General features: G+C 41.2%; 1 pseudogene; it reads left to right on the top strand.

Annotated features, from left to right (window-relative positions):
- The window catches only part of LOC111826836, a 63,184-nt pseudogene that overhangs the window by 2,343 nt on the left and 39,687 nt on the right, over positions 1–21,154 (top strand).

Raw genomic sequence — 21,154 nt, 5'->3', positions numbered from 1 at the left:
TTCTTTCTTCACCTGTTCTAGCCAAGACCCCCTATCTCACCCCAGGCTGCTCCTATGGCTCCTTTGTGTTACCCTCAGCACAGACATATCATAATTCTTGAAACTGATGACATTTTACGGTCAAAGTTCTTGGGGAGTAGAAAGTCCCAGTCAGTTTCGGTTTCCTATCAGAAGACAGCTTTCGTAGCAGCAAGTTGCCTTGAAATTGCTAACAATGAATGACCTGCCCTGACAGTCCTAGGGCAGGAGATCTTGTCTTTACAGGGAGACCCATCCCCTCCACACCAGGAAGTGGCCTCAGCAGGTGCAGGCTCATCTTGTAACAGGACTTTAGTGATAGAATTCACATAATCAGGCTGAGCCCAGCAGCATTTCTCTGTGGAAATTACTGTAGAGCAACCTGAACTATTGAGAAGCTGCATCTTACTTTTATACAGTTCATTGAATTTCTGAAAAGTTGAGTGTAAATTGATTTGGAAGGTTTTTGGATGTGTACATTTATCATCCTCTCTGGTCATAATTTGACTCCTGATTATTGTAAGTTTCCTTATGTAAGGAAACCCGTTAATAAAAGTAAACATGGATGGTTTGAGATTAGTGCAGGAAGGACATAGGTCAGGGTGGCTGGACATCAGAGATTCAGCCTTTTTCCTCCCAGGTTAAGCTTTTCCTTATTGGGGAGGACTTACTGATCTTGCTACCTTCTTCCCTCTTGAAGTAGTGATGCCCATGCATATTGCACACAGAACAGGATGGCACATTTTGCTAGGTTCTTATCTGCAGTTGCAAGGGTTCAGAAATCTGGAAAAGGGGCTGTGCATAAATGAATGAAGAGGCTAGAGAGAAATATGAATTTGGAAGGCATTTTGGGGGAGCCAGAGGAGGCTTAGTGCTAGTGACTAAGTTCTCTGAATCTCTGAACCCAAGTCTTTTTATTCCCACATTTTGCCCTATAGCAAAGCAGATATACATATCAAAGATAAGGTTTGGTAAACATTAAGAGATGATCAGGTTGGGGGAATTGCCCTCAGCTGTTCAGCAGCAGGTAATAACATGAAGATTTTCAGCCTTGCTGAAGCCCCAAGGTTCGTCAACCTTTTCATGAACTTGCATTTATGACATGCTGGAATTAGCCTCCAGCAACATTTATTTATTTTTAAAATAATTTAATTGATTTCAGAGAGGAAGGGAGGGAGAGATAGACATATTAATGTGGAGGGAGAATCACAACCCAGGCATGTAACCTGACCTCTTGGTTCATAGGTCGATGCTCAACCACTGAGCCACACCAGCCTAACCAGGCTAGCACTTTTATTATATCTTACTTTATTTTTGTATTTGTTAATCCTCACCCAAGGACATCTTTTCCATTGATTGGAAGGGATGTGAGATAAAGGGGGAGATAGAGAGAGAGAGAGAGAGAGAGAGAGAGAGAGACACATCAATGTGATAGAGACATTGATTGGTTGCCTCCTGCACTCAACCTGGGGTGGGGGGTTGAACCTGCAACCTATGCCCTTGACTGGGAATGGAACCCATGACCCTTTGGTGCAAAGGCTGACACTCTAACCTTTGAACAATGCTGTCCAGGGCCAGGCTGGCACATTTAAATGACCAGATATGACTCTACCAAAGTCTAGGGAATAATAAAAGGAAGGTATCAATCACACAGGTCCATGACTCTGGACAACCTGGCTTACAAAACTTAGCTTCTGCTCTGGCACTGGGTTCTTATCCAGCCCTTACTCAAGCTTAGGGCAGCCCCTTAGGAGTCTCTGTGAATATATCTTCCCTCTCATCAAGAGTGAAATTGGAGTCCGGTATTTCTTCTTATATTGTTTCTGGGGGACTCTTTCATCCAGTTGGCATCCTACGCTTCCATGGATGGTTGAGGTGGGAACGCTATTTAAGCCCCTCTTTTTGAAAGACTTGTACTTGTATCCTTGGCCTCATCAGGCCAACCATATCAGAATACAACATGATAACCCAACATTCATGGCAGGGCTACAACAGTGAACAGTAGGGAACTCTCAAAGGTTCCCCATCACCCTGAGATTTTTGTACCATCTGACTATGTCGACCACATCTCCTCATTGAAAGTCACTCCCTGTTCTCCATAGTCTGTGATACACTAACTTTGCCTTTCTTTCTCTGCCTGCCTCTTATAATTATAACTTACATTTGCATACCTCTTGTGTGTGTTACAAAATTCATTCACAGACCACTGGTATGAGTGACAAAACAGATTTAAGAGACGTGAAGATAGTTTCTCAATGTCACTCATCTAGAGTTGGAATTCTAATCCAGGTTATTTTGGATGCTTATGTTCACTGTTCAGTTTTTTTCACTATAGCCCAGCTGCCAGATGTGCTATTTTCTTTTTAAATCTCTCCATCCATTTTTCCTTTTCCTTTTCCTATCAGATGTGAGGCTTTTATCTTCACAAGTTAAAGAATTGATTGAAAAACTTATTAACCAGGCTACTGGCCATTCTGCTCCTGGTTACCCGAGTCACCTTCCTAAAACATGGCTTTTATCACGCCATGTCCCAGCACCCAATATTCACAGGCTCACCGTGACGGATGTTTTAGTTTGTTAATTTACTGTACAATAAATATTGCTCCCTTTCTGAGTGCCCACTGAGCATCAGGTACTATACTACCTTCTTTATGTTTCTTTAATTTAATCCACATAATACCCATATAATACAATCTTTATTAATTGCTTATTATAGAAGAAAACGGAGGCTCTGGAAATACTTATGGTTAAAAAAATAAGTTTAAAGATAGAATTCAAATCCATGCCCGCTTGATAAACTTTTCCATTATTTTTTTCTTTTTACCACTGAAGGCTTCTCTTGGGCAAATGACTGAGTAATTGATTGATGATGACAAAGGCTTTGAAATATGGAATAATGTTGTGAATAAAGATTGCTTCATGGTTCTCCTTCTCCTTCTTCTTCTTTTTTGATGTTTCAGTGCGGCAGAACGTTCTGGAGAGAGGGAACCATGAGTTAGTATGTCCAGGAAAAGGAACATTTAAGTTAACGGTCAAGTTGCCTCCAGCCACAAATGAAGTCCATGATGCTTCTAAGGAGAAAATTCCAGCAAAGGTAAGTAAAGGAGCGAGTAGCCAGGAAGTAGGGTGTTCTCCCAAGGTGTGTGGGATGGGAAGCACAATGAGGAACACCTAGTGGAACAAAAAATATAAATCAAACTACAGTGAGAAATGCAACTTACAGGTGTGGTGGGAAAGGTATGGAATAATGAAGGAGGAGGCACTTTTTGTTTGATTTTTAGACACTTTTGGAAAAGTCAAGATTTGGGGGTTATAATAAGGGAGGTTTGAGATATAAAAATTTGTGTTGCTCTTAACCTGGAACATGCTGTATTAGTTGTACTTTACATTGTTTTGAGGAGATAGCGATCCATACTGCATGTGCTAAGTATTTCCTAAAATGGTATAGTAATAGTATCTACCTTGTTAGATTGTTGGATTGTTGTGAGGGTTGGATGAGACAACCGGTGTAAAGCAAATGGCACAGTGTTCATAGGAAAGACTCACTAAATGTTAAATGGGGAAAAGATGCAGATCTTACCCCTTACACTGGACACTTGGTATTCATTGGGGTTTCTGTTATTTTTGACTCATATTTACCAGTGATTTTTGTTCTGAGTAACTGGAGGTGCCATTACACATGAGGAGTATTCAAAAGCATTATTGCTGGAGTTTTTCACTATTGTGTCTGTTGACCCTGTATCTCCAGGCTGGTCTCAGGCACATTTTCTTAATGTAAAGAAATTTGGATTATTGGTAATTTATGAATGCTACTTTATTGTTTGAATTTCAGGAATCCAAGACCAAAGAACATGCAAAAGAACCAGGTAAGGTCTCAATTGAGATGACTGGCCTTCACAAGGCAGTTTTGCTTTGATTAAAGATGGCACTTATCTTCTTTACTTCACAAGGCAGGTTTTGCTCAGCTTGGTGATGCCGTGGGCTGCATCCTCCTTATACTCTCAGCCAGCTGTTCAGAGGGTGAACACTTGAGCTCTAAGGGCTCAGCTCAGAAGGATGTAAACAGCTCTCTCTGTGGGGACTGGGAGACACCTTGCAATTGAGCAGAGGGTAAAGAGATGCCTGGAGGAAGGTGATGAACTGACCTTTAGAGCCTACGTGTGCCCAAGCGGCCATCGAGAAGCAAGTACATGACACATCAGTGGGTGCTGTGTGTGGCTGAGTCAGTTTCTGAGCACTGGGTGTGGGAAGTGCTGTCCTCAGGAGTCACTAAGGAAGGTGTAGGTCCTCTGTGGATGAAAGCTTGAGTGCTGGGTGCAGAATGCAGTGCAATCCTCCAGAGCAGCAGGAGCTGCCCTTCTCCTCCCATCTGCTGTAAGATAGAGCCCGACACCTAGTGGCTGTTGTGGAGTTTGTTGTTTAACTAGTGTCTGGGTGTTAGCCTGTAGCACCTGACATTTACTAAAGGAGCCACACTTTTCTGGGCTAAGCATGGTGTTATAAAAGGGAGTAAATGGTGAAATGTGTTGAATGGCTGAACAAGAGAGATAAAGTGATACATATCCAGATCTTAGGGAAAAGAAAATTCCAAAAAATTTGTAAATATTTTCTTCTAAAGTAGAAATTGTCTTGAGAACATGTTTAGATTTTTGCAACTTTCTCTTTTTGAAAACGGCACTAGGAAGAGAGCTTGGGGTCATTGTCAGGGCTCTTGGGGCCATTGTCAGAACTCTAGAAATTCATTGGAATGGTGAGGAAATGAGGATGGAGGGTGGTTGCCTAGTAGGTTCCATATCTAAGGGATGAGGAGAGCAGAGGACACAGCACCATGAAGGCACTAGGCATGCCTGAAACCCACAGCTTCAGGTTAAAGATTGACAGGCAGTGACAGAACAGGGAAAGGCACACACCAACATCAGGGGGTATGAGCGCTAAGCCAATGTTCGGTTTTAGGTCAAGCTGAGCTGGGTTGGGCCTCCAATGTGGAAACCAGCAAGTGGAAGAACTAGGAGAAGAGAGACGAACAAGAGCAGAGAAATTCTGGTCACTTGTAGTCAGAAAATTCTGTTTATTTCAAGTCTATATTTCAAGCCTGGACTCTCTTCTAAATCCCAGAGCTGTGTCTGATCTTCCTGTTAGAAAATATGTTAGCGCCAACATGTCTGAAGTCACGTGTGTCATCTGCCTCCAAACCAGTGCCCTCTTCTGTCTTTTTTTATTCTCTTCAAGTGCATAACCAGTTTGCCGATCCCTACTAGAAATTTGTTTTTTTCTTTAAGCTTTCACATATGTTGGTCTCATTCATTCCTCCCTCACCCCAGGCCCCCATTATCACTTTACAAATCCAGCATGGCAGGAATACCCTGCTTGGTCTCTCTGTACCTGATGCCCTTCTCCTTAAATCTGACCAGTCCTTTGTATTGCGGGATATCTGGTCATCTTTTTCACAGAAACCTTCCCTGGCTCACCTTACCACCAACTGCAAGATAAAGTCCACACCCCATTCTGGATGAAGCTGACTTTTCTGGCCTCATTTCTAACATCTCTGTACATGAGAGCTCCTTGAGCTTCATTGGTCAGATCACCATTTCCTAAATAGTTTGGCACAACACGATACTCTGCCTGTATTCTGCTGCTCACAGTACTCTCTACCCGACGTGTCTCTACCTAAATTCGATAGACTCTTCAAAATCTACTAAGATTCCTCCTCTTCTCTAAGGCCATTCCAAGCCAGCCAATCCCTTTATCTCTCTTTCTTGGAATCCTGACTTAATTGTTGGTGCTCTTTATATGGCAATGCCTCTCTTGTGATGAAGCTTTTAATAGTGGGGTGATAAAACTGTATTGCTGGCAAAGCTCTTATTAGTCTCTCAGCCCAATATACTCAATTTTAAATTAGGAGATGTGGACAGCCCTGACCGGTTTGGCTCAGTGGATGGAGCATCGGCTTGCTGACTGAAGGGTCCCAGGTTCAATTCTGGTCGGTGGCATGTACCTTGGTTGCAGGCACATCCCCAGTAGGGGGTGTGCAGGAGGCAGCTGATTGGTGTTTCTCTCTCATCGATGTTTCTGACTCTCTGTCCCTCTCCCTTCCTCTCTGTAAAAAACCAATAAAAAATATATTTTTTTAAAAAAAGAGATGTGCACAAGGTCACATGGCTAAAGAGTGGCAGAGTCAGGGGTTGAACTCATAGGGCCTCACATACAACCCAGTACTCATTCTGGTTTCTCATACTGTCTCATTGAATACTACTTCATGTTGCTATTGAATCTTCAAGCTATTTTTTGTTTGGCATGCGTGTATGTTTGTGTGTGTGTGTATTTGTGTGTGTGTGTGTGTGTGTGTATTTGTTGGGGTGATGTAACTGCTGTAAAAAACATCTCTCCCGATCATAGTACAGTGTAGTTGGCAGCTAGGGTGGTGGGTGGAGTCTAGACTGCTTTATGCAGTCATTTGGGAATCCAGGCCTCCTTGATACATAGCCTCCAAGGTCACTGCAAGGGTGAATGGAGATCCATATGAAGGAGACATGAATTGATCATGCTTGGAAGTAGAATTCACCCCTTCTTCCCATATTCCATTAGCCACACAAACTCTACTATAGGAATTTCACTGTAGGAAGTCTGGGTAATATTTTCTAGAAAGAAAACAAAATGGATTTGATAAGCACATGACATTTTACTCTGCTGTAATAAACATTTACAAATGTCAGTTTCTCTTCTAATTTTTTTTGAATACCTCCATTAGAAAAATAAGTTCCTTATATAATGTTTTTTTGTATGTAGCCTCTCCACACATCCAGTACCTTCAACATAACAAGGGCTCCAACTGAATAGTTGCGCAAATAATGTCTAAAGGTCCTATTTGTACCCATCATGCTTCAATGCACTGGGTAAAGCATAGAGTGAGACTGACCTTATGCATATGTGTAACTCAATTATGCTCAACAATGGGGAGGAACAAGCTGTCTGGAGTGATTGCTATTCACTGAGTTTGATGTACACATATAGCTCTCTAGGGTGTTTTACTTTCTCTGTGTATCCCCTAGTCATTCAGTGCAAGCATCTTTTTTTCTCTTCAGTGATGGGAAGTTACTGCTTTTCAGAGCATAAAGTGTTAGATCATGCTCGTGTTTGGCATCATCAGATATTCTTGCTTTCCTCTAGTGGTCCAAGCACTAAGTCTCCAATTCAACAGATACTCATTGAGCCTCAAGTATATACCATATTCTAGCAATACCAGGATGTGTAAACATGTTCCTTGCCTTTGAGGAAACTCATTTCAATAATTATACTAAGGTGCTGTGATAGAAGTATATACCAGTAGAAAAAGGTGTATTAAAATTGAACATCATAATTGTAATTCATTTAAGCTAAAAGCCTTCTAAGATCTGTTTTTATTTTAGTTAGCTAGAGGTTGGGAAGGAAAGAAGACAGTGTCTTATGATAATTTACTTCGCTAAAATCATGGTAGATAAATATAACATCTTGACCTCTTTTGTATCCCTAAAATCAGATGCGTCAGAAGATACACAAATCTCTCTCAACAAAAGATCAGAAAAAATGGAAGATATCCCAAAGCAATGTGAAAATATTCCCTCTTTGGTTGCATTTGAAAATCTCAAAGCAAATGTGACGGACATGATGCTAACCTTGTTGGTGGAGAACATAAGTGGCCTGTCCAGTGATGATTTTCAAGTGGAAATAATACGAGATTTTGATGTTGGTGTAGTTACCTTTCGAAAATACATAGGTAAGATGAAGTGACCCTTCATGTTCAGTCTTCTTTGCACAACACTTTTGGGATTTGGGATACCCAGCTAATGGAATGTCTCTGAAAGTTTGACTCTTGCTAGTAGCTGGTAAGAGAGGATGCCAAGTTAATATAGATCCTTTTTTATTTGAAAGGGAAGCAATTTTGTTGTGAATCCAAATTATGGCATGTTTAATGAATTAAATTTATTGTATGAGTTTTGTGTGTATGTGTGTGTGTGTGTGTGTGTGTGTGTGTGTGTGTGTACGAGAGAGACAGAGAGAGAGAGAGAGAGAGAGAGAGAGAGAGAGGAAGAAGACACACCCAAATAAAAATCTAAGTGATATCCAAGTATCTGCCCTAACCGGTTTGGCTTAGTGGATAGAGCATTGGCCTGCAGACTGAAGGGTCCCAGGTTCGATTCAGGTCAAGGGCTTGTACCTTGGTTGCGGGCACATCCCCAGTAGGGAGTGTGCAACAGGCAGCTGATTGATGTTTCTCTCTCATTGATGTTTCTAACTCTCTATCCCTCTCCCTTTCTCTCTGTAAAAAAAATCAATAAAATATATATTTTTAAAAAATGATATCCAAGTATCTTAAAGTGAGTCTGAACACAGGAGTCAGTGTTTACACATGTTACCTCATTGAGAGAAGTAAATATTGATATGTGTTACCAAACTGGACTTGAAGTAATAATTATAATACTAGCAAACAATCAAATTACTGTAGGTCAGGTACTATGGAAGGCTCTTTATGTGTATTAATTGATTTGTTCCTTTCAACAACCTTTTGAGAAGATTATTATTTCTCATTTTATACCTGAGGAGACAGAGGTGCAGAGATGCTAATAAATGAAGTACTGGATTTGAACCCTATCAGCATACCTCTATACAGCCTATTCTGTCATCCCCTTTACCATATATCTTCTCAGTATTTTCATGGTCATCCACATATGCAGGGAGAGTAAGTGCATGTGATGTAGAAAATGAGTGCTCGTTGAGGTCAGTGGGAGGAGTCTGTGAGTTGGAAGAGCCATCTCCAGAAAAACGGGGACATTTTCCAATTCCAAGTCCTCACTATTCCATAGCTGTGGCAGTGGAATGGTTAATTAAGAGCACAGGTCATGCCCTGGCTAGGTGGCTCACTTGTTTGGAATGTTATTCCATGCACCAAAAGGTTCTGGATTTGATGTTGATGTTTTTCTCTCACATTGATGTTTCTCTCACTCTCTCCCTTCTCGCTCTCAAATCAACAAAAACATATCTCGGGTGAGGATTAAAAAAAAAGAGCAAGGTCATGTAGTCAAAATTCTAGCTTCAATATTTAACTAATTATCTGAGGTTGGCCAAGTTACTATCCTCTGTGTGCTCTGCTTTCTTCACCTATAAAATGGGGATAAGAATACCTGCCTTCTTCAGTTTCTGTGAGAATTAAATAAATAATGTTTGAAAAGCTCTTCACATCCTTCCTGGTAAGGACAAGGTAAGGACACAAAAAGGGAGCTATTCTACTTTCAAGTTTATGATTATTTCTCATAAAGGTAGAACTAGATGCACTTGCTTTTTTTATTGAGCAAAAATTTTCAGTGCCTACTATGTGCACATGTCTAGGTGCCGTGGTAGTAGTAAGAGATTTTGATGTTGCCAAGATGAATAATTCTTGGTCCCTGCTTTGAAGGAACTCCTGTGGTGCAGGGTGGAAACCAAAACACAAATGAACAGTGAAGATCAAGAGGAGAAGTTGCCTCCCTTGGCTGAGAACAGCAGGCTGTGGGGAATGGGAGGAAAGGGGACCCAAACAAGGCAGCTTGGCTTTGCCCTGCCTCTGTCCTTCTATGAAGCTTAGAATCTCAGCAGTACCAGGCTATCAGGTCCCCAATATACTATTTTCATGCCACTGCCTTTCCCTCTGACTGAAATGCTTCCTCCATTATCTATCTGGTAAACTCTTCTTCATCCTTCAAAACTCAGTTTGGTGAGGGAATCCTTGTCTGAGTGCCAATGTTAGTCCTCCAGCCTCATTTGATACCACAATAGACGACTCGTTTGCTTTCAAGACTTCCTACCTCCTAGGAGGTGAATGTTCAAGAACTTGTTCTATTCATCACTCTCTCTCCCCAGCTCCTAGCACAGTGCCTGACACATTGTGGGCCCAGCATCAATACTTATTTACTTGAAAGAAATAATTGGGATGAGTCCTGAAGGCGCAATAGGACCAAGATAAAAAATTGGAGGAGGGCATTTCAAGCACAGGAAACCATATAAACAAAGGCAAATTAGAATGATTTTCAAAATAATGACTAGTTTTTGTGGCAGTATGAAAATAAAGTGAATGGCTTGGAATAACCAGAGGTGATATTTAGAAATTAGTTTGGAGTCAAATAGCAAAGGACATATTTCACCTAGCTCAGGAGTGTGAACTCATGCCTGCAGGTAATGGGGAGCCATTGAAAGACTTGAGAAAGGGGTGAAGTGAGGAGATTTGAATAGTAGAGAGTACTCAGGTGATTATATCAAGGAGGGTTGGACCAGGCTGTGAGAAGAGATAGGTACACAACTCGACGGTAGTAATTCTGGTAAGACATTCATAGATGCATCATTATTCAGAGATTGGGAATTTTAGGCAAGTAAATTCACATTTAGGAATTAAAATTTGAGTGCTTAACTCCCCTATTTATCTCTATTAATTCAGACAGTTTTTTGTATAATATAAAGATATAATTTTGTGATTGGTTAATTTTGGTTTGCAGATGCCATGAAATTTGTTCAAGATTGTGCCATGCACCATTCAGTGACACAACTTCAGCTTTCTCCAAGACTTCTGGAAATGACAAAAACAATCAGGGTTGAAAACCTGCCACCTGGTGTTGACGCCTATAATTTGAAATGTTTATTTGAAAATCCTCAAAATGGAGGAGGAAGAGTTGTCAGCATTGAATGTTTTCCTGAAGAGAGTTCAGCTCTGATAGAATTTTTTGACAGAAAAGGTAATGTCTATTAGCCTGATTTTGTACACCTTTCCTGGCACAATTTAAATTTGTTAGCAGATATTATCATTATAGTTATCAGTTGAATTCTGATGTATTTTATTTTTATTCATATATTTCATTGGTAATCCAGTTAGGAATTCTGTTCATCTATGATATGATATTTAATGTGTCCAGTGATTCAAACATTAAAGAAGTAATGTCACATTTTTGAAAGATATAACATTTCTCTCATAAGTCTCTACTTATGATACCTGAAAAATATATAACTATTAGAATCCTGGAAATACTGTGTTAAAAAAGAGATTTTCTGTGTTTTTTAGCTGTACACTTGGCAGAAATTCTGAAGTTAATTTCAACAAGTTTAGGTAAAAAAATACTCATGCTCCTAGAAAGTATCACTACTTTCCCTTTCACCTGTCAGGGTCATCATTCTGAAGTTAACAGGGGCGATTTCACATGATCAGTGGATGCAGTGACCCTGCGAAACCTTCCCAGCTGAACCTCCAGGAGTACGCCTGAGGGTTTTGCAGACATAAATTGCCAGTTCTCTGGGACACTTGCAAAGTCAGCTAGGAGATTCCATTCATGTTCAGAGGTCAAGGCTGAGGAATTAGGGAACCTGACTTCTCAGGGAAAGAAGAAACATGGTGTTTGGTATTAAATGGGGGAGCAAGAGATAGGATCATGTGATATGCCACCCACTTAAGATAAATTGCTTTATGGGGTGCTTGTAAGAACCTCCTTCAGCTTTTATAAGTTGGAGAAAATGGGAAGAATGTATGGTTTAGCTTTAAATAGAATGAAAGATGTAGTATTCCTTGGGCAAACATAGAGCTACATAAAGCTGTCTACTCTAGAACTTAGCTCCCAACCAATGTTGGGAGTTGACAACTTTGGGGGTTTTGAACATCTTGAGGGCATGAGGCAGTTGGTGTATGTTCAGAATGCCTAGATACATGGGTAACATTATTAATAGGAAGTATTTATTTGAGGTTTATTTTATACCCGAGCAGCACCTGTGAACAGTAGGATCCTCTGAAAGGTTCATTTCACTTGACATCTTTGTACCATCTTTGACTATGGTGGTCTTGCCTCCTTCCTAACCTTGCTCATTCCCTGTTTTCCGGGTTCTAAGATACACTGACTTTCCCTTTCTCACTCTGGACATTTGCAGAGCTCTGCAGAGTGCTACAAAGTGGATTTATAGACATTGCTTTACAGGCTTTGCTATTATTGTAATCCTTATTTTACAAATGAAGAAACTGAGGTACAGAAAGATCAAATCACTTGACCAAGGTTCTGCAGCTAGTGAGTGACAGAAAAAGGATCAGAACCTTGGCAGTCTGGGCCCATAATCAATGATTTTAAGTTCTCCATTTTTTCCCAATTTCCTGTTCACCTATAACATTTATTTTTCTTGTGGGATATTTCACCACTTGCGGTGGGTTACCAATAATGAGGCAAACTGTCAATGAAGATGGGTTAAGAACAGAATTTATTTAGCAGTATTGTTTTATATGTAGATTATTTGAGATGAATGTTAGGCACTTCACTCTGAAATTATTTGGTGCCGTTCCCAAAATCTGATTCACAAAATCTTCAGGAAGGGAACCCTTATGAAACACCTATTGCATGGGAGATTTTTAGTTGTTTTCTGCCATAGTATCTCACTGAATCCCCATAATAACCTGCATGGTTAGATTTAGTTATTCTTTCTTTACAGAAGAGGAAATGGGGTGATAAATTTAGGAGAACTTTGATGGTTTTCAGATCAGATAGATCCATGTTCAAATCTGGCTTTGGTTCTTACTAGCTTTGTGATCTTGGACAAGTTACTAAACCACCAAATCCTATGTTTTCTCATGTGTAAAACAGAGTTCCTGCTATTACTTACCTCACAGGAACATTATGAGGATTAAATGAAAGTATATCTGCAAAGTGCTTGGCACATGGTGGGTGCTCAGTCAGTGCTAGTGGTCACTGGTACTGCCCAGGCTTGTAGCGTGTACGGGGCCGCATGGGGAAGTTGAGGCTATGTGTCTGGATCTCTGAAGGCCATGTTCTTTGCATTATGTCTGGCTCAAGGCCTAGGATCCAATCATCACAAGTGAAGTTATTTTTAACATCTTTCCACAGGATACTATTTTAATCCAAGTTGTTACTGAAATTCATTCTAATTCCCTTCCTTCTTAGACTCTGTGTACCTGTCTAATAACTACCACAAAATGAGTTTGGGGAGAAGAGTATCCACCCACCCACACACAGACATGCCCATATACCATCCTAGCAACTATCCCAGTAAAAGTGGCAAGAGACTGATTATAGCAGGGATGGGGGAGGTGCAGGACTTGCTGAATCAGTCTCTGGGATGTGCTCTGATGACTTTGAGGATGACCTTGATTTGGAACCCCTGGTAGAAGGGCAAGAGTGTGGGCTTTGGTTTCACACAGACACTGATTTGAATCTTAGCTCAGACATTTACAGTCTGCATGATCCTATTCGAGTGATCTAGTTTTTACTAGCCTGAGGTTTTTTTTAGATTTTAATTTCATTTTTATATATTTTTATTGATTTCAGAGAGGAAGGGAGGGAGAGAGAGAGATAGAAACATCAATGATGAGAGAGAATCATTGAATGGCTGCCTCTTGCACACCCCACAGTGGAATGAGCCCACAACCCGGGCATGTGCCCTTGACCAGATTCGAACTGGGACCCTTCAGTCCACAGGCCAATGCTCTCTCCACTGAGAAAAACCAGCTAGGGCTAGCCTGAGTTTTATCATTTGCAAATAGTGATGATAATAATAGTGTGTCTATCTCAAGGGTTGTCATGAGGATTAAATTAATTAAATATATGTAAAGCACTTAGAATAGTGTCTGACACTCAGTAAGCTATGATAATTATTATTATGCACCTTCCCTTAGAAATAATAATGGAATCTAAGTCATCTATGAAGCCTAAGATTGTGAGAGGCACAAGAAACAGCACATGGCATGATTCTTAGACAAGGTTGGCTTTAAGCACCAAAATATTCTTTTCACTGGCACAAACAATATCCCCACACTTGTGACCAAAGTCACATCTATTTCTAAACCTGGTAGTGATATATCAGTGTATCACAAAAACGGAAAATGGAATTTACATAACAATTTCACCATACAGTGATCTTGCCCAGAAAATAAATACTCCATTACACAAGGGATTCCTGTGCAGTGTTAATACATATCAATTTATATTCGAGCACTTTGAGAGTAGAGCTGCCCTTTTAGTACTACGTTGTAACATCAAAGTTCTACAAACACTAGGATTGTCCCCCAACCCCCACAATAGGAATGTTTTGTTTGTTTGTTTTCATTTGAAACCTATTACCCTGGGATTACTTTACTTTATTTCTTTCCTTTTAAGTGTTAGACACCATCATGACCAAGAAGCTTGACCTCAATAATATGCTGCTCTCCGTGTTCCCATATTATACCTCCTTGGGCACAGCTTTGTATGGAAAGGAGAAGCCTCTGATCAAGCTTCCAGCACCATTTAAAGAATCTTTGGATCTTTCTTTATGGAAGTTCTTACACAAGAGGAATCATCTGATTGAGGAGATAAATGAAGAAGTGAGACGTTCTCACTCTGAGCTAACATGGTCCCCACTCAATGGTGAAGTTACCATCAGCCCTGCAGCCACCTTAGTCAATCAAGGAAGAAAAAGTATCAAGAACTGGAAGAAAGATGCTTCCACAGCCTTCTTTGGCATCAGGTCTAGATTTAAAGTTACCCTATTTAAAGTGGACCCAGTAGTGTGCGAAGTCATGAAGAATTACTTAGAAGATGAAAGAATTTTGATTGAGTTTGATACAGGTATGGGAATTGTAACCTTAGTGGGGAAATCAGAGGATGTACAAAACATTGAGCCACAAATCAAGGAATTAATAGAAAACGCCACTCAAAAAGTTAAAAGAGAAGAGCAAAGTCTAAAGGAGAAAGTGGCCATTTCTCCAAGAAAGTATTCTCTTTTGTGCCACAGCGGAGTGCAGGAGCGTCTCCGCAGGGAGTACCCAGAGATGGAGATGTTTTATGACAGAGCCATCCAACACATGTGCTTTAAAGGACACAGTGTAGATGTGTATAAAGCAAAGTGTGAAGTCCAGGAAAAGGTGTACACCATGGTTCAGAAAAGCATTCAGCTCCCCCCTGAGGTTTTGCAGTTTTTGCAACAGGTCGACTGTTCAGAACTCTCCAAGTCTCTTTTGATAGCACAGAAAATTCTTGCAGTTTATGAGCTAGAGGGCACAACTGTTTTCTTAACTGGCTGTTCTTCTGAAGTCCTCTTAGAAGCTGAGAAGCAAATGGTCAATGCCTTAAGTTATAAGCGCATAGACATTAAGGACCGGGAATTTCTTAACAGCAAGACATGGAAAACCATCACTAAGTATTTTCCAAAGAAACATAATTCCTCCTCAAAGACTGTAACGATTAATGAGTTAACTTCAGGAACCACAGCTGAGGTCATTATTGCAGGCTGCGTGAGAGAAGTAAATGACATCTACCACTTTCTTTCTGACTTTGTGGAAAAAAAACATGAAAATAGAGAGATTCCTTGAAGTAATGCCTCCCTTAGTTATTGATTATTTAAAGGCAGAGATGAAGCTATTCTGCCAAAAGATAAAGATGAACAAGTTAAATGTCCACGTAGATTTCAATGCTAGGAACAAACCAAAAGGCATTATACTAACTGGCCCAAAGGCCGAAGTCCTAGAGGGAATGAACATCCTCAAGCAAGCCAGGGATTCAGTTTGTGTTAAAACCATCAGTATTGATAAGCCAGGAGCCAGCCAGTCCTTCCGGGATAAACCATGGTATTATAAACGTGAGGTACGGTCACTTGGTTGTTTTGTGGAACTACTGCAGAATGAAGGAAAGAAGGAGGGAGGTGGCAGTGATGGACAGAAGGCCTCCTGTCGGACAGAATTGGCCCCTGGAGTCTCGCTGATTGTACAGCAAGGCGACTTGACACGGTTTCCTGTTGAAGTGGTGGTGAATGCTGCAAATGAGGACCTCCATCTCAGTGGGGGCCTGGCTGCTGCTCTTTCAAAGGCAGCTGGCCCTGAGCTCCAAGCAGACTGTGACCGGATAGTGAAGGAAAAGGGTAAGATCGCAGTTGGCCATGCCACCGTCTCGAAAGCAGGAAAGCTCCCATACCACCAGGTGATCCATGCAGTAGGACCCAAGTGGAACAGCAGTGATGTTCTGGGGTGTGTGTTACAGTTAAAGAATGCCGTGAAGAAAAGTCTCCATTTGGCTGATAAGTGCCAGTACCAATCCATAGCCATCCCTGCCATTAGTTCTGGAGACGGTGGCTTTCCCTTATCTCAGTGTGTGGAGACCATTGTTTTGGCCATCAAGGAAACCTTCCAGTATAACTGGGCTGGATGCACCTTGAAAGAGGTTTACCTTGTGCATTTTGCTGAGAAGAGTGTTGAGGCCTTTGCTGAAACTGTGAAAACTGTATTTAAAAACAGCAAGCCTGATACTGCTTCCCTGCCCAGTGTACCAGCAGGAGTGCAGCTGGACCCAAGAAACGATGATGGAAACAGAGAAATGCTGCTGTGCCCAGGTGGTCTGAGTATCCTGTTGATGGAAGGAGATGTGCAGAATGCTACAGTGAGTGTCCCTTTTTACAGAACACCCACCTGGTGCTGCAACTCCAGGGAGTCTGTTGCCAAGGGAATATTAGGATCAAGGGAGAATTAAGGTAGAGAATCCCATGTTTTCCATGGTGACCTGGAAACAGGTTTCCTTAGAAAATTGGGCTACGTCACGACAGCATTTACTGATAGAGGGTGGCCAGTTATGTGTGGGACCTGGAAGTGTATTCAGATCACCAGGTTCGCAGTAAATGTGAAAATCCACAATAATGGCTTACAATTACAAGCTTCTCTATACTTTTCAGGACCTTCATACCTGTCATATTTTGGCAAATCTGAGGTTAATTTCCTATCAAATTTACTGATAGGAGAAATAGAAAAATTAGAGTGTATAGTGGGGACAGCAAACAGGAATCTTGTCAGTGGAATTGAAGCAGGTTGAGCCTGGAGGCCTGAGTTGAGGGCCAATCAGCACCCAGCACCAGTAAGAAGCTGTGGGAAGGAAAGTGGAAACTGCACCTGGAAGTGGTCTGAGTACTATGTGGGGACAGTTATTGTAGGTCTGCCAGGGGGGTCATGTGTTTTTTAAAAACATATTTAACAACCTCTTCAACAGGGGCTCTAGCTAATGGAAATAGCCCTGGAAGCCCCTGCTGTGCCAGATGTTCCTTCCTTCCTTTGAGGATTGTGGGCAGGCCTGGGGAAGAGATTCTTAGGGAAGGCCATTTGCCAATCTTCTTTGGAGAAGTATCTACTCAGATCCTTTGTTCACTTTTAAATTGGGTTATCTTTTTAAAAATATATTTTCATTGATTTCAGACAGGAAGGGAGTGGGAGAGAGAGATAGAAACATCAATGATGAGAGAGAATCCTTGATCTGCTGCCTCCTGCATGCCCTCTACTGAGGATGGAGCCTGCAACCGGGCATGTGCCTTTGAATGGAATGGAACCTGGTACCCTTCAGTTTGCAGGCTGATGCTCTATTCACTGAGCCAAACCAGCTAGGTCATTTGGGTTATCTTTTTATTGCTGAATTTTAAGAGTACTTTATGTATTTTGCATATAGGTCCCTTACCAGATTATGATTTGCAAATATTTTTTCCCATTCTGTGCGTCATCTTCCTTATATAATAAGCTTAAATGATAATTACAAGAAGAATTGCTAACAATGATGACTTAGTATGTGCCAGGCACTATGCTAAGTGCTTGGCTTGCATTTTCTTATTCAATGCCATGAGGTAGATTCCAGGATTATTATTCTTCTCAAAGAGATGAAGGAATGAGACTTAGAGGGCCTAAGTAATTTGCCCAACACTCACAGCTAACAAATGGTAGAGGCATGATTGGAATTTGTTCAGGCACTATTTCAAAAATATTACATGATTTTATTTCTCATAAAAAAACCCAAATATATAAACAAGAAACTCTTTTGACCCCAAGTCAGTAATTGGAATGTTCCATTCCTTGCCCATCTTGAACACTAAATAGTAAGCGATTTCTTCCATTCCTTTTTCTCCCATAGATGTTTGAGTTCTGATGCCACAGTACCTGCCATGTGTTGCTTGTCCGTGACCCATGCAGGACAGCTTTGAAAATGACTTAGTCACATTCCTTCTCCTCTCTTCTCTTGGTGTCTTACTCTAGCTGATTAATCTGTTCACATTAACTTTTTTGTTGAAAAAGCCTCCATGGCTTCTCACTGTCTGTCGGGAAGTCCAGATGGCCTGGCACTTGAAGTCCTCTGCAGTCTACCCCCACGGTAACATTGCCAGCCTGGTTTGCACCATTTTTCTGTAGAAGCTGTCTATCAGCTCAACAGCTCACACCCACCATGCATGTGTTCCGCCTTCTGAATGATTTCCCCGTCTCCTCCTGCCTGCTTCAACTATTCCCAAAGAGCCTATCATCACTCATGGTGTCCTCACTGGCCACCGATGGTCCGCAAACCGTGCACAGCTCGCTAGCCACATGCGGCTCTTTGGCCCCTTGAGTGTGGCTCTTCCACAAAATACCACGTGCGGGTGCACACGTACAGTGCGATTGAAACTTTGTGGCCCATGTGCAGAAGTCGGTTTTCGGCCTGGGCAAGTCTATTTTGAAGAGGTGGCATTAGAAGGAGTGGGGGGTGTCGGTTGGTCGGGCAACGGGAGACGCGGCGCAGGTGGTGGGCTGCAGGATACGCAGCGTGGGGAAGGTACATTGTTTGGAGGTACATTCGCTGAGGTCGACCCCTTCCAACTCTCCCATCCACACTCGTCTATCTGAAACAAGTATACAAGACACAAGTATACAAGACGAGTGTGATGGGAGAGTTGGAAGGGGTCGACCTCAGTGAACGTACCTCAATCAGATTGAGGACGTGTTTAGCAAAGGCCAGCTTAGGAGTACCCTAATTAAGTTAATAACAATGTACCTACCAATATAGTTTAAGTTTAAAAAATTTTGCTCTCAAAAGAAATTTCAACCATTGTACTGTTGATATTTGGCTCTGTTGACTAATGAGTTTGCCGACCACTGCTCTAGACTCCTTCAGTGATCCCACTTTTTGATAGCTCTCTTTTGTCCTGGAGTATAACTTAAATAAGTATCTAATCACATTGTCTTGGGTGGTATTTGTCTCTGAAAACAGTCATCTTTAGTTGTTCTCATTGTGCCAAGTCCAATGGCTCAAATACAGTAATCCTTGATGAATGTTTTTTGTTAGAATTTGAAACCAATTTTTGGTTTTGTGTTTAGGCTAGGGTTGTTGTCAATTCCATTCCTCGGGATCTCAACCTTAATAGTGGGCCCCTTTCTCGGGCCCTTTTGGCAAAAGCTGGGCCAAATCTCCAGAAGGAATTGAACGCAGCTGGACAAGGGATAGCTGTTGACGTGGGCACAATTCTTCAAACCACTGGTTGTAATCTGCAATACAAGCAAGTGCTTCACGTGGTGGCTCCGAACTGGAACAATGGCGACACATCTTCACACAAGGTGGGGTCTGGTTTTAAATTCTCTGGGAAATTGGGTACCTCTTTGTTCTTTTTTCAATAAAATGTAGATTGCACTCTGACTGTTTCTTTTCTGTAATTACTTCACATTCTTGGCAGGTTCCATCATTATGGCCCTTTCTTTTAGTGTAGCTGACTGCTCCCGAAGACTATTTATTGAAGATAGGGAAGAGTTATTGAAGATAGCACATCTTTTAAAAAAATTGATTTCAGAGAGGAAGGGAGATGGGGAAAGAGATAGAAACATCAATGTTGAGAGAGAATCATTAATCGGATGCCTCCTGCATGACTTCCTACAGGGGATTGAGCCTGCAACCCAGGCATGTGCCTTGACCAGGAATCAAACCATGACCTACTGGTTTATAGGTTGATGCTCAACCACTGAGACACGCAGCTGGGTGAAGATAGTACATCTTTAGTGAGGAAGGCAAGGTGAGGGCATGAAGAATGGAAGAGCAAGAAGGATTAGACCAGTAGTTGGTTAGATTTTTTCCTTCATTGCTGAGTGCATGTGAATCTTTTTGAAGAGTTTCTTACATTCTCTTTTCCTTTTCCTGTATTTTTCTTTCCCCTTCTGACTGACCTTAGCCTGCCTTTTGTTGAAAGCAGAAAGGAGTAGACAAAGATCACAAAGTTGTTAAATTCTCTTATTTTGGTCCTATCTCCCATTTCTAGGCAAAAAAATGTATAAGAATGTGCTTTGTACTTTTCAGATCATGCAAGACATAATCAGAAAATGTTTGGAAATGACTGAGAACTTGTCCTTAGACTCAATTGCGTTTCCAGCCATAGGAACAGGCATTTTGGGGTTTCCTAAGACTGTTTTTGCTGAATTGATCACTTCGGAAGTGTTCAAATTTAGTAGCAACAATGAACCAACAGCTTTACAAGAGGTTTGCTTTCTGCTGCACCCAAATGATCACGAAAATATTCAGGTACAGCTTCACTCATTTCTGGTTATTTTGTCAACTGAGCCCTAATGGTATCCAGTGCCTTCTTGGTTTAATGGGTTGTTTCTTCCATGTATTTCCCATGCAGGAAAGTAAAAGAGCACTGTAGGCTAGTTGAAGCATGGGAATTTTCAAGCGACATTATGGATATAGAAAAAAATTTAGCTTCTTATTTAGGAAAATTTCAAACACGTACAAACATAAACAAAATAGTATAATAAACTCCCTTATAGCCATCACTCACCTTCATAATTATCAACCTATGGCTAATATGTTTTATCTCTATCTCCATTTATTATCCTCAACTGAGAATATGTTTTTATTGACTTTGTTTTTAGAGAAAGAGGAAGGAAGAAAGAGAGCGAGAGACATCACTGTGAGAGAGAAACATTGCACACACATCTACTGGGAATCGAACCTGAAACCTAAGTATGTGCCCAACCCACAACCTTCTGGTGTATGGGAAGACACTCCATCCAACTAAGCCACTCTGCCAGGGCCCCATATTATTTTGAAGCAAATCCCAGATATAATTTTACCCATAAACAAGTCAGTATTTATTTTAGACATTGAAATTTAAAAAGTAACAATACCATGGCCCTGGCTGGTGTGGCTCAATTGGTTGAGCAGTGTTCCATGCACCAAGAGGTTGCAAGTTTGATTCCCAGTCAGCACACATGCCTGGGTTGCAGGCTCGATCTCTGTTAGGAGGCATGTAGGAGGCAGCCAATCAATGTTTTCTCTCAACGATGTTTCAATTACTCTCTCTTAAGTCAATAAAAATGTAATTTTTTTTAAAAAAGGTTTCCCTT

This window comes from Myotis lucifugus, unplaced genomic scaffold (genome assembly GCF_000147115.1).
Source record: "Myotis lucifugus unplaced genomic scaffold, Myoluc2.0 scaffold_105, whole genome shotgun sequence".
Classification (NCBI taxonomy): Eukaryota; Metazoa; Chordata; class Mammalia; order Chiroptera; family Vespertilionidae; genus Myotis; species Myotis lucifugus.
This window is presented reverse-complemented; position numbering and strand designations above follow the sequence as displayed.